We start from the raw sequence: 13,536 nt of genomic DNA, 5'->3' as shown, positions 1-13,536 counted from the left end.
CCCCCGCCGCTCTCCCCCCCTCCCCCGCGCCGCTCCCCTCTCCCCCGCCGCGGTCGCCTCTCCCCCGCCTAGATCTGTCCCCCTCGGCCGCTGTCCCACTCCCCCGTCAGGATATTGCCACATCCGCTCCAATCGACCTTTCCACCACCAGATCCAGGACGTACTCGGTCCGCTGCACCGCGTCCGGTACCGGGTGCACCGTTGTTGACCCAGGCGGCGGCGATGGACCACTTCAACGAGGAAGGGGATAGCGCGGAGTTAAACGCCGGCGGATCCAGACTCCCTGCGGGCTTCACCGCCAGCGGATCTCGACTCCCCGCGGGCTTCACCGCCAGCGGATCCGGCAACCCCGCTCCCTTCAACGCTAGCGGATACGGAGATGCCTCTTCGGGTTTGGACTTCGGCAACGTCCCCGACTACGACGGCGGCCACCCCACCAGGAACTTGTTCTCCCTGGCGCCGTCGGGCTCAGCAAGCGGTGCGTACAACCCCTTCTCCTCCGTGCCGCAGCAGACCTGTCGTCCAGCTTGCCCACCCCAAGCCAGCTGGGCATGGCCGGCCTCAACCTGAATGCAACCTCCGGGTGGCCGAACATGAACGACTACGAAGGCATCCTTCGCTCCGGCAACCGAGTTGGAGGAGGCGGCAGCAGCCGGGTCGGCCCTCCCAGCGGAGAGGGTTCCGACAGCGGTGACCAGGCCACGGCTCCCTTGCCTCGTCAGCGGCGTCCTACGACCAGGGCACGCGGTTCCCGGCGTCGTGGCGCGGCTCAAGCAGTGCAAGCCGAGAACAATCCGGTACTTGTTCCCACTCCCCCTCTGTACTTCCATGATCTGTATATGTGGTGCCGTGTACATGAAACCCTTGTGTGCATCAAATGTATTGCTTACTCACGGTTACTATCATTAGGAGTTCTTGCATTGGTTGTTCGATCATGATTTATCCCTGGTGTGCATGAAATGTATTGGTTAGTCATGGTTACTGTCAATAGGAGTTCATGCATTGGTTGTTCAATTACATTTAGCCCTGGTGTGCATCAAATGTATTGCTTAGTCATGGATACTGTCAATAGGAGTTCATGCATTGCTTGTTCAATTACATTGTGCACAGAATGAGCCAAGCAGGGCCAAGTGGACAAAAGAGGATACACAGCTCTTTTGTGAGCTGTACTGCCAACAAATCAAGTTGGGTAACTGCAAGAGTGGCAACATGAGCAAGTGGGGCTGGAAAGATGTTCAGGAGAAGTTCCTAGCGGCGACTGGCAAGTTCAGGAACAGCGAGCAGTTTGGGTACAAGTACAGGCAGTTGAAGTTGCTTTGGCAGTTCATCCAACATCTGCGGACACAGTGCACATGCTTGGGGCACCGAGAAGATGGCTCTGTGGTTGCTAGTGATAACTGGTGGCACAAAAATAGCAGGGTTAGTGATATGTGAACACCGCATGTGTACTCCTTTCGTTCCTGTCGTGGCTACTGAATGTTTGTGTCTTGTTATTTGCAATGCAGGGGCACGCGGAGTGGTATGACCTCAAGGATGGATGGCCAGAATACATTGACGAGCTAGACCGCATATTCTGTGGAGTAGCAGTGACTGGAGAGACGTCCTTTGTTCCAGGGGTCAGCCGGCAGATCAACTTCATCATCAGCGGCGAAGAAGATGTTGCAGATGCGGACTGTGCCACCCCTCGCAGCTGTGCCACCCCAGTCAGCAGTGGGAGCAAGAGGAGCTCAAGCAGCTTCTGCAGCACTGCTACAAGCCCCAGCAAGAAGAACAAGGGCCCTGCTGTTCGGAACATGCACAACAACATGACAAGGTTCAACTCCAGTTACGATCACAGGACATCAATTATCCAGAGGGCCTTAGAGGGTAAGATGAAGGAGGTTGAGGATGTGATGGACAAGAAGCAGCACCGAGAGGAGGCTAGGAAGCAAGAACAGAAACTTGTGACAGATTCAGCGACTGAGCTTGGAGTGCACCTGATGGAAGGACAACTCTGGGATGGTGTCATGAAGATCTGCATGGATGATGACCTACGCAACATCTTCCTGTGCACACCTGTTGAAGCAAGGCTGCGAATGATCAAGAAATATGCTGCTACGGTGTAAACCAGACCCTATGTCTTTTGTGTGTGCTTGGCATGTCTTTTGTGTTATGTCTTGTTGTTGAATTAATATGTGTTGGTATTGTTTATGTTGTGAGGATGAACATTTGATGAACTGTGTTGGCTAATCCTATATGAACAGCATGGTTATTCACAGCATGGTTGTGCATTAGATCAGTTTGGTTGTTACTTGTTAAATTTATTGCCTCTGTCTTCAGATGGGTGTCATTTGACTGAAGGTAGCAGCAATTACTACTGTGGCTACCAATTTATTTGTGCTAACTTTTGCTGTGTTGTTTTGGAATGCCCAGGATGTTGCTGCTCATTTTGGTGCCCAAGTGGAGGAGGTGGAGGACCAGGAGGAGGAGGAGAAGTTGCTGGCCGAGTGGTGGGACCTATTCTGGGAATTGGTGGTATTAGACGATGATGAAGCACCATTTATCTATGGTACGTATGAATATGCTATTCATATCGACAAGTATTGTAATAGAGGACCCTATAGGAATCCACCATTGACTGGGGAGCAATGGGTAGTTAACAAGTTTGCCAATGAAACATCCTGCTACACCATGTTTAGGATGAGCCCGCACATATTTTATAGGCTGCATGACTTGTTGACATCTGAGTATGGGCTGACTGCATCAAATAAATCTAGCACTATTGAGGCTCTAGGATTGTTCCTTTGGATATGTGGGGCACCACAATCTGTTAGGTAAGCAGAGGACAGATTTGAGAGGTCACTAGCCACTGTTCATAGGCTATTCTACAAAGTCCTCACTTGTCTGGTAGACCTATCTACCGACATCATTAAACCTAGGGACCCAGAGTTTAGAACAATGCATCCTAGGCTGCAAAACAATAGGTTCTACCCTGAATTCAAGGGATGCATAGGGGCAATAGATAGCACTCACATCCTTGTAGTAGTGCCAAGTGCAAAGTTTATGCAGCACATGTGTAGGAAGGGCAAGACAACCCAGAATGTCATGGCCGCTTGTGACTTGGATATGGTTTTCACATTTGTGCTTGCTGGGTGGCCGGGTTCAGTGCATGACATGAGGGTGTTTGACGATGCAATGACAACTTACAACGACAAGTTCCCAAAGCCACCTAGAGGTACACACAACTGTTTCTAGGTCACTAGTGTTTTCTAATACAACCATTGTAAACTTACAGGTATCTACTGTTCCTATAGAGAAATACTACTTGGTGGACTCGGGGTATGCAAACCGCACCGGCTTCCTAGCTCCTTACCGCCAGACCAAGTATCACATCCAAGACTTTCAAAACGCGCCAGAACCACAAGGTATGAAGGAGGTATTCAACTATGCCTATTCATCTCTTAGAAATGTCATCGAAAGGGCGTATGGAGTGTTGAAAATGAAGTGGCGCATATTGTTGGACATCCTGACCTATCCACCAGAAACACAGACACGGATTATATGTGCATGCATGGCGTTGCACAACTTCATTAGGATTAATGGTGACTTTGATAGTCACTTTGGTATAGTGGATAGCAACATGAACTATGTGCCTGTTGAAGGCACTCAGGATCAGCCGGAAACAGTGCCTGCGCTGGAGAGTGCGGACATGGCAAGCATGAATGCATTTCGAGACATGCTTGCCGAACATTTGTTTGCTAGGTCTTGAATAATTTGTATTTGAGGACATGTAATTGTTTATGTACTTTGTGATTCGGTGTAATAAAATTCGGTGTTGTTAATTTGTAATAATTTGCGGTGGACTTGAGAATATTTTCGTTGAATTTTTGTTGTTGAAACAGTAATGAATTGTGTTGTCATTTGGCTGGTTCAGTGCATTTTTTGGAGGACAACATGCATGGGCCAATGCTGAATTGTGTTGTAATGGTGAAGATCCACCTGGTATAATGATTCAACAGTGTATTGCAAAGTTTGGGGGGGGCACCAGTTTGGAGCTCCAGAATTTGGCATGCAAGCCAAATTTCGGCTGCACAGTAACTCCCAAGTTGGGAGGTCCCAACTTGGGCAACTAAACATGGCCTAAGGTCATGTTTAGTTACCCCCAACTTCCAATTTTGGCACTATGCAAAAAGAAGATTCTCCCACATCAAACTTGCGGTACATGCATGGAGTACTAAACGTAGACGAAATTAAAAACTAATTGCACAGTTTTGTTGTACTTTGCGAGACAAATCTTTTGAGCCTAATTAGTCAATATTTGGATAATAATTCACAAATACAAACAAAATGCTACATTGTGCTACAGTGCTAGTACAATAATTTTGCATCTCCCAAATTGGCCAACTAAACAAGGCCTAAGACAGGACAGGAGTATACGTAGCAAAAAAAAATTTGTATCTACCTTGTAAGATGACGAGGCGCTGTTTGGAAACGAGGGCTAAAGTTTATCGGATGTTCAGATACTAATTAGGAGGGCTAAATATGAGTAATTATAAAACTAATTGCAGAACCTCTAAGCTAATTCACGAGATGAATCTATTAAGCCTAATTAATCCATCATTAGCCAACGGTTACTGTAGCACCACATTGTCAAATCAGGGACTAATTAGGTTTAATAGATTCATCTCACGAATTAGTCTCCATCTGTGTAATTAGTTTTATAATTAGACTATGTTTAATACTCCTAATTAGTATCTATAGATCCGATGTAACATGTTTAACCCCTGAGCCAAACACGCCCGGAGAAGTGCGAGAGCTTTTCAAAATGCTCGTGGGTATGATTTAGCCGTTCTCTATATTTGTAATCTAAAACACCCATTTCCACTTCATGAAACTAGCATTATGGATTTTGGTCAAGCTATAAGCTGGGTAGCACTACTGAGCCAATCAAGTCTCGAGGTACTATGCACTTTCCCCTTTGTTGCAAAAGTGCAGCATCCAGCGCCGCTGCAAAGCAGGCACTCCTGTGTACTTAGGGCACCCGGCTTAAAAAAGAAAGAAACATTCCACCAACTTTATCTTTTTAATTTCTCTTAGTTAAAGGAGGGCTAATTAGGAGGACTAAACATGAGTTAATTATAAAACTAATTACGCAGATGGAGGCTAATTTGCGAGACGAGTTTATTAAGCTTAATTAATTCATGATTAGCACATGTTAACTGTAGCATCATATTGTCAAATCACGGACTAATTAGGCTTAATATATTCGTCTCGCAAATTAGCCTCCATATGTGTAATTGGTTTTATAATTAGTTTAATACTCCTAATTAGTATCTAAAATTCGATGTGACATGAACTTTTAGTCCGGACTAAAGAACAAACACCCTTAGTATTTTTAGACGAAACATAAAGTGATTATTCAGCGGAGACAAATCAGACATCAGATCAGCACCCGAGGACAGATCTCCAGCCCTTTGACCTCGCCATCTCCCTTTTTTTGTTTCGTTCCGTGTCTGTCGGGTGGTGTCCCAAACGACTCAACGCAACGTTCACCGTTGTGTTTTTTGTTCCCGAAAAGTTTCACCGTTGTGTTGTGCCCTCCGGTTCTATTGTTCCTCCACCTCCAGGCACGCACAAAGCTGCCTGCCACGGCCGAGCGGGCGCGCAGAGGCGCGTGGTCCGCCGGCGTGGCGTCGTCGCGACGCTAGCTGTTGAGAGCTGTGCGCGTGGGGTCTCTCTCCGGCGTGAGACGGGCCGAACCGGTCGTCGCGTGGAACGTGTAGTACGACGGCTTGTGCTGCGCGCCTGCGCCTAGCCTAGGGGCGTTGAATTCACCCGCACGGCGACAGCCACGCTCCGCGCGCGCCCTCGTTGGCCTTCTGCGATCTACCGGGGGTCCGCGGCGCCCAGGTCGGCATCGCGCCTCCCCAGGCGCGAGGCGTCACGTGATCCATCCATCGGCCGGGCGCCGGGCCTGGCCACGGGCCACTGCCCGCTGGACATGGCGATTAGTCGCTGGGGGTTCCGTGGATTGGACGCGCGATTAGCGTAGCGAAGCGTGCATATGTCAATGCGTGCCAGCGTGTGTGTGTGGGGTAGTAGCTTCCATGCACGTACTAGTATACACTAGTTTATTGCTGGAATTGGAATCCGAGGCAGGTTTGGGGGACGTGTCAAGTCAGGAGGGTACGGGGCCTGCCTTCTTTACCTGCTTCGAAGTCAAATGGTGTGCCTCGGCCGTTGCAGCTCCTGTCGCAAGAAATTAGCATGTCGGGAGAGATGGCATTGGCAGGGGTGGCAACAAAACAAGTTAAATTGTCTACAAGCAGCCTAACCAGCATATAATGGTTGAATGGCGTATTTTCATTTCTCTCTCTCTCCCCATCATGCTTGCAAACCTTTTGTTAGGTCTATATGTACACCCTGACCCTGGTAAGCATTTGGTTAAGTGGAAGACATGTCTCGTCACGGCTTTGGCCTATAGTAGCTAGGGATGACAAGAATAATAATTATTCGATACCCACATCCATATCCACTAAATAAAATATAAATGTCGATGCCAGCATTTTTTTTAAAATTAATACTAAAAAATGTATTTGAATTCGTTTTTCATCTCTTTTTATATTATTTTAATTTGGATTCGCATTTCGATGTAAATGTGGATACTGACACATAACAGGTGTTACACATATTCATAAAGAACAATGTGCATCTGAACACATGTGCACATTTAGGTCTTATCAGGTGTTACTGTTACGCATATGAATGTGCATCTAAACAGTATGCTCACTAGTCATACAATCCATGGCTGTCAATATATTCTTTCTAAACTCATTTCTGAATTATTTAAAATAGTTTACCTTCAGCTTTAAACAGTGGAAGCCGTTTAAAAGTTGTCTCTATTGATTTTAGCATGGCCAATTATATTAATTTTAATTAATATGACTAATAATATAATCCCCCATCTAAGAATATAAGGCGTATTTTTTTCATTGACAGAATTACTCTATTGATAGTTACTTTTGTGATACAAAACCTTAATCATAAAATGATATTTTTGAATATGAATGTAATAAGACAAATTTATAATATCCAAAACTTAAAAAATTTATAATCACTGGTCAAGAACTTGTGGTAATAAAATAAAATATGCCTTACATTTTTAGAAAGATGTTTTCTTCGCAGAATAAAAGGGAGGGATGCTATTCAGGCTAACACCATGCATGGTTGTGGTTCTTCTGCTCTGCTTGCCTGCTGGATGGACGGGGGAACATGGGTGGGTCGCTGCCTATTGTTGTTAGCTAGTAGCTACTCAGCCCAACATGGCCCAATTTGTTAATGAAGCCCAACACAACGAATTGTTCTTTGTTCTTCTTCATCCTTAACGAACTGTGTCCTCTCGACAGTCCAGATACCCCACATGAGAGAAAGGTTGAAGTGCTCCCGCGGGGTGCTACCGTGCTCCAAACCTGTGGATGCACCTCTAAATGTGCATCAAAAATCCATCTAAAACTTTAAATGGATACTTCTTATCATCTTCTACCATCATGCAAATGTTAAAGACGAACAAAAAATTGTGCAAGAAGAAACAAAAAGAGAAAGCATACCATTAATTAGTTGAACTGCAATTCAACGACACATATACTTAGGGCGTGTTTGATCAGGGTTAAACTTTAGCCTTCTATTTTGGATGCCAAATAGAAGGATTAAATATGAGCTAATTGTTAATCTAATAGATAAAGACTAATTGGTGGTTAGAGGATCTCCAGCAGTCTCCCTTTCCCCATCCAACTACCATATTAGGAGAGTTGATAAAAAAATAGTGCTCCAATTGTCTCCCTTTAATTTTCTCTTTTCCCAATAATATTGGGACAATCCAATAATTTATCCCAACTCTCCCTAAATAAAGGAGGAGTTGTGACTCTCTTGATACAGTAGTTGGATTGGGATGAGATTATTTGAAGACTGAAAAAGCAACTCTCCCAATAACGGTGAAAGTGATATTGAGATATCCCTATTAACTAGTTATTGGGAAATATTTATTGGAGGACTGCTGTCTAATAGCCTTAATTAGCCCTTGATTAGTTCATGTTGAGCCCATCAAACACACGTATGGGCTAAACTTTAGCCCTCCTACTAGGATCGTGCCCGTGCGTTGCTACGGACAACAAATGATTTACAGTGCACAACACATTCAGCAAAGCAACTATTGTATTGATCCTTTTGCTCACACCAATGTCATAATCCTTTGGAATTAATTAAAATGATCTTCAAGAGTGCTCCAGATCCGACAAAGAAATAATATCAGATGTAATGTAACAAGACATGGTTCCACTAAATAGAATCACATGGATGACAAAGCGTAGAGCCGTAGAAGAATCACACGTGACCAGCTCCATGTCCAAGCATCCGCTGCCTGGCACAAAGTGACCAGCATAGCTTGAGTTAGTAAAAAATCTCCTGATAGCTTCAACCATAAACATGACACACAAACAGCAATTCTTTAGTCAGACATCGCTAAATATGAAGATCAGGTGTCTTTCTACCATTTTCAGTTGCAAAATTAGAAAACACATGACATCTACCAATGTGCAACCATCATGGCTGTACTTATCACAGGGGCATGCTCATAAAACTACAAGTTTCAGAAATCTTTACGAAATGCACAAGTAAATTGTAACTGTCATAAGAAATCTAGCATTGAAGCTACTTGACATGTGCTACCGCAAGTGACTGAACCTTGATGGAGACGACGATGCCGTAATGGTTGCCCCCAACCACATATGGGCTGTTCACTGCTAGTATAACCCTGCAAAAAGAATCTGTTTAAGTTCTGAACCATCAACCTCAAACATGAATATTAGGAAAATGGCAAATTACCAACAGAATTTAGAAGATCACATTTATTCTAACTGCTAACCAAAGCTGCAGCTTCAAAACCAACACGATTCACTTGCATGTTGCATCTATAAACCAACACACTGTCTCATACATAGCCTCACATAATGGCATATGAAGAAATCTATCAGGAACCCTTGGATAGAAAAAAAATACTTGAAAACATGGGTAGTACTTGACCTACCATAGACCTCACATGATAAATGTGCAAGAAACTTGAACTTTATAAATCACATAGGCCTACCTTGTTTGTACCCTTCAAGTTGCAAATTAAATTTTACAGCCCCGCCGCAAAACCAGCCAGAAAGTTGTATCGTATTTCGTTGACACCCTACATCCAGCTGAAATGAAGAGAAGATCATTATCATTCCATAAGAAGTGAAACATTCGAGTATGCAAAATACACACAAACAATAATGAGATATGCTCCTGACTAATATTATGAAATTCTATTTGAAGACAACCAGGATTCAACTGTTGAGCAGCAAGGAAAAGATAGACAGATAGTAATTCTTTACTGCCTGACCAAAAAACATTGATCGTTAACCCTGGAAACTGGACCAAAAATCAAGATTGTTAGCCCCAGAAACTGGAAACAGATTCAAAGGCTACTAAATCGGGCATCCTATAATGATCTTGATGTAGCTGTGAATGTGACAAGTGAGAATTAGATCAACAGTCCTCAATAAAAGGAGAGATGGCAATATTGTGGACGTTAGAATCTGTTCTTCTAGCCAATCAAGGTCATAAAGCAACCTAAGTCACCATCCACATAAATTGAATGCGAAGTGATAGGTCAAAGATATATGCTAATGCTAGCCACAGAATATATTTTGCAGGCATGCCATAAATAGAAGAATCATAACTAAAGGAGTGTGAAACTTCGCATCAGACATGAACTTGTTTTAATTCTAGCTATTGACTGGTGCAGTGCTAACAAAAGAAAGAACCATCAGGATATTTGTGAGAATCCAGTTAATGTAACAATAACAAATTCATTTGTATGATTCAGACATGTCATTTATACTTCAATAATCAACTGCTGACAGCTCCAAGGTGAGCTAAATCCCAATGCAAATCAAACATATATTTTGGATCTCCATCAGCATGCATTTTTTTTTATCACAAGTGTATAAGACTGGTGCAACCTCCAGAGTTGCACCGAACCATAAAGTAACAAAGAATAGTCATAAGTAATTACCCATTGTACACACGCACAACCTCAGGAGTATTTAGCACTTTTCCAAGAGACCACATCAGCGCACCATACACTCTCATAAGCTGTAGCATGAATAGTAGGAAACATTATTCATCATATGAGATTTTATTTTCAACAAAGAAACAAAGCGGAGTATGGTTTCAAGGAAGTTTTAAAGAAGGGTAAACAAAACAGCACAACAGTAATCCTACCTTTTTCAATATTAAAAGTTTATTTCAACAATCACAGGTACATGATAATGGCTAACCCTAGGGACATTAGCTGTTCTTAAAATCTAATAAATAATAAAGATCAACAACATTGGTTAGCCAACATAAGGAAAACTCTGCTAATACACGTGCTACAGTTTCGACCATTTGTCAGGTACGACATCCATCCTGAAAGAAAATACAATATTCATGCTAGTATTTACCATGACAACTACGAATTTGTCAGTAGTAGGCTCTGTGTGGCGGATCCACTTCGGATCTACTTGGTTAAACATGATTTAGCCGCATAATACGTGACACTCATGCCTAAACCGAGTAAACACGAAGTGCCATCGGATTTCTTCCGATTTAACCACTTGAACAGGACCATTTAGCAAACCCACACGAAGGTGAGCGGTTCCAGCGAATACAACAAGTCCACCGAGTTAACATCTTAACCAATTATTTTGGTTATGAAATAAACATCAGAGTTTTACAAGGTTTCAAGAAAAACAACAAAAGGTAAAACCCCTAGCGGAAGCATAACGTCGGGGTCGGACATCCCTGGTGAGGCTAGCCGGGACATCACTGATTCCTCTCCTCGCCATCCGAGGAGGGATCCCACTCGACCGTCCAACCCGGAGGGAGCTGGGGTGGCCAAGTGCCAACAGAGGAGGGCTCGGGAGCAGCGGCTTCACCTGAAAAGAAAGGCCACAACAAGGCTGAGCTACTAAGCTCAACAAGACTTAACCGACAGGAGTAAAGCTACTCCACACTTCTAGATATGCAAGGCTCTTTGACTGAGGGGTTTGTTTGTCAAAAGCACTAAGTAAAACCCTATTTTCAAGTTTTAGCTCCGGTTCTAAGTTCATTATCCGGTCTAAGTTTTGCAACCTATTCTAAGCAATCATAGAACCAACCAAGGTATGTATATATCAACAAAACCATGTCATCATCAGATTCCTCATTTACTCAGGGTGACATAGCGATCAAGCAGTCTCAAACTGTGAGAGGCAGACGAATCGATTCGAGTTCTTTAACCATGCATGGTGAACCTAACCTCACGACATCCGCGCACCACGGAGGTCGCTTCCTTTGTCGGCCTTCCCCATCAATCCCCTAACCCGTGTCGAGCCCATTTCCTTTGGTGCAAGGTTCCACAGACCCGGCCTCTGCCGTTCTGTGACCACGCATGCCACCACGTGCGACATCCAGCAGGGGAAACTCCGTTCCAAGAACAATGGGGCGACCGCTCACGTCTAGGTTCAATCCGGTACTAGGCTTCCTCATCCCATACTAAGTATGAGGTTAGTACTTTCAAACACTTGATCACGAACACCACCACTGTCGGGCCTTAGTCAAGTTTCATAGATAGACGGGGCGATCAACCGACCACCAAAGAGTTACCCAAAACCCTACCCCGTCCATCGTCCTTACAGTTGTAACAGAAGGGTAGACATCCAACTCCTACAACTCGCGAGTGACAGGGAATCACTCGGCTTTTACCGTCTCCTATTTAAGCAAGGCATCTACTCGATCCAACCGCTAGTGTTCAGATCATGGGAGCTAAGTCATGCATCTAGGGTTCCAAACAACTCCTATATGTAAATGCACAAGCATACTAAAGAAGGCATGCGCAAGTCTGGTAAAACAAAACAGGATTTTCATGCAACCGGGGCTTGCCTTCGAGCAAGGAGGAAGAGAACTGCTCGACTTCTGGGACGGCTTCGGCTTCAGAGGGCAGGAGCTCAGCTACACCGTCGTCTTCTGGCGTCGGGTGCAGCTCGTAGAAGCCGTCGGTGAGGCGCAGCTCTACACGAATGCAATGCATTAGTTAGCATAGCCGGTTATTTCAACAGTAACAATTGCAAGTCTGAGCCCAGAAACTCGTGACAAAAGGCAGGAGGGTGGGAAGGTTCAAGGGAGCTGGTGGAGATCAAGAGGTAAGGGTCGGAGGAAAGGAACTTATGATCTGACCCTTAAACTAGAGGGTTTGGTGTGCTAGGGATCCTCAGACTCAATGCTGAAGGGTCCCCAAGTTTTACACATACACCCTTGGTTTGAAAAAAAAGATTCAGCCGAGTCCTCGGGCGAGGCGGAGAAGGGTCGGCGGAACAGACAGGGTCGGGCGAGACGGAACCGGGGTCGGGCGGATAAGAGGGGTCGGGCGAAGCGGACAGGGGTCGGACGAGGCGCACCAGGGGTCGGACGAGGCGGACCAGGGGTCGGCAGCTTACCTTCTTCTTGCAAGGAACGCTTGGGGTCGGGAAGAAGCAGACTTGGGCGGAGGGGCTAAGGCTTTGAACAGCGGCTAGGTCCGGCAGTACTCCGGCGGCGGCGATGCATGCTTGTGGATCACAAGTAGGCTCTTACGCTGCGCGGAGGAGCAAGCGGCTGGGTGGCTTGGGGAAAACGGAGTGGAGCGGAGAGGAGAGTTCCTCAGGAACTTAGTGGGGTGGCGCTGGGAGCTCGAGCAGGGAGCAAGCGAAAAGGCAGAAAGGCAGCAATGGCGAAGGGAACTCCAGCGAGGCTCGCGCATTCCCTTTTATAGCTACGCAGGAGTGAGAAAGGAAGCGGCGCAGGAGTGAGAAGGGGAGGGGCACGAAGGCCGGGGAAGAAGCAATGAAGTGCTCTGCCTGGGCGGCGATTGAGCGACGAGGGCGGTGGAGCAGGACTTCGGGGATGACGCCAGCAGTCATTGGGCTCTGGCGTTAGGGCAGCGCAGGAGCGGGTATGCCGGTGGTTGAGATTTGGCGGAGGCGGGCGTCGTCGTGCGGTAGAGTTGATGGAAGCGACCGGGTTAACGGCGCTAGAATCGAGGGCGCACAGGTGAGAAGACAGGCGGCCGCGGGCGCGCGGGCGAGTGCGGAGCAACAGATTGTCGGGCGGCTTCTGACAGGGCGGGGAAAGGAGCTGTCGCTGTCGTGGTCAGGGTTGGCGGAGGAGGAATCGTCGGGTAGCGAAGACCAGGCGGCGCGACTGTGTCGAAGTGACGGAAAAGACGGGCGACATCGGGCTCTGCGACCGGGATCTAGCGTTGTGATGATGGGCGCGGGTGGCGAGGTGCTGCAGAAAGGTTGCAGAGGGGCTTCCGCTGCGATTTGGGAAGGAGGCGCGAGAATCCATTCGGTCGCGGGCTAGAGACGAGGCGGAGCGGCAGGCGTCGGAGAAGTTGAGCCACGCGGCGGGGGAACTCTGAAGCGGGCATGCAACTCGAGTGCACCTGTCGCGGAAGATCTGGGGGAAAAAGAT

This window comes from Setaria viridis, chromosome 3 (assembly GCF_005286985.2).
Source record: "Setaria viridis chromosome 3, Setaria_viridis_v4.0, whole genome shotgun sequence".
Lineage (NCBI taxonomy): Eukaryota > Viridiplantae > Streptophyta > Magnoliopsida > Poales > Poaceae > Setaria > Setaria viridis.
Note: the sequence above shows the minus strand (reverse complement) of the source record.